The sequence below is a fragment of the Sander lucioperca genome, chromosome 21 (assembly GCF_008315115.2).
Source record: "Sander lucioperca isolate FBNREF2018 chromosome 21, SLUC_FBN_1.2, whole genome shotgun sequence".
Taxonomy (NCBI): domain Eukaryota; kingdom Metazoa; phylum Chordata; class Actinopteri; order Perciformes; family Percidae; genus Sander; species Sander lucioperca.
In genome coordinates, this window is record NC_050193.1 from 29,341,493 (window position 1) to 29,342,877 (window position 1,385).

Genomic DNA, 1,385 nt, shown 5'->3' on the forward strand with positions numbered 1-1,385 from the left:
ACTTGGTGGCCAACGGATTTTCGTTTTGAAAGGAAAAAAACAAAAACGAAAAATGGCCAGTTTCCCAATTACCATTAGTAAATAGGAAAACAAAAAACGGAAAACAACCCATTATTCGTTTTTTGTTTTGATATTAAAAAACGGAAAACGAAAAACAATCTCGTTATCCGATTGTCTTTGATGTATTTGTAGATGGAACTCAGAAATTAAAATACGTGTGTGTATAAGGTCAGGGTACTAAAGTATAATCCGTTTTTCATTTTAAACCAAAAATGAAAAAACGGAAAAACGGGTCGATGTTTCGTTTTTGGTTTCAAACCAAAAACGGAAAAACAAAACTATGAGCTCCGTTTTTCCAATGTCCATAGAAATTAAAAATTAACTGGAAAACTGCTCGTTTTTCAACTGTTGTTTTTTTGTTATTCATGTTTCCATTTTAACCCAAGAGCGAGAATACGGGCTCATTTTTATAATGTGCATAATCATTGGAAATCTGATGGAACACAGTTCTCGTTCATCATGTTATTTTGGTCTTACGTGTTAAGATCAAAGTTGACTAAAACCAATAAGCTCTGGACAGGAAGTAACATTCACGTGTCAAAATAAAAGTATGAGGGCTGTAAGAGGTCTACTGTCACTGTCTAATGTTTTCTTCCGGTAACCGGGAATGTCCAAACATCCTTACGCCAATGCGTGCATAGAGCTGTGAAGTTTGCCGGTGTTCGCACAAGCGTAGAACTGATCAGGCAGTGCACAGAACGGATTTTACAGGCGGTACGGATCGGGTACTGACAAAGGAATAAGATTTATACACACATTTTAATTTCCGAGTTCCATCTACAAATACATCAAAGAAAATCGGATAACGAGATTGTTTTTCGTTTTCCGTTTTTTAATATCAAAACAAAAAACGAATAATGGGTTGTTTTCCGTTTTTTGTTTTCCTATTTACTAATGGTAATTGGGAAACTGGCCGTTTTTCGTTTTTGTTTTTTTCCTTTCAAAACTCCGTTGGCCACCAAGTACATGGACCATATCTCCTCCCTAAGCAGAAAAACAGTCAGCAAAATTCTCCAGAATTAATTCTGAATCACTGCTGAAAAACTCCGTTTGGGTCTGATAATTACTAGTCTGGCTAGTCCACACAGCATTCCCAGATGTTTTTTGGCATTTCTTTAAAGTGCCCATATTATGCTCACTTTCAGGTTCATAATTGTATTTAGACATTATATCAGAATAGGTTTTCATGGTTTAATTTTCAAAAAACACCATATATTTGTTGTACTGCACATTGCTGCAGCTCCTCTTTTCACCCTGTGTGTTGAGCTCTCTGTTTTAGCTACAGAGTGAGGCATCACACTTATATCCCATCTTTGTTGGACGTC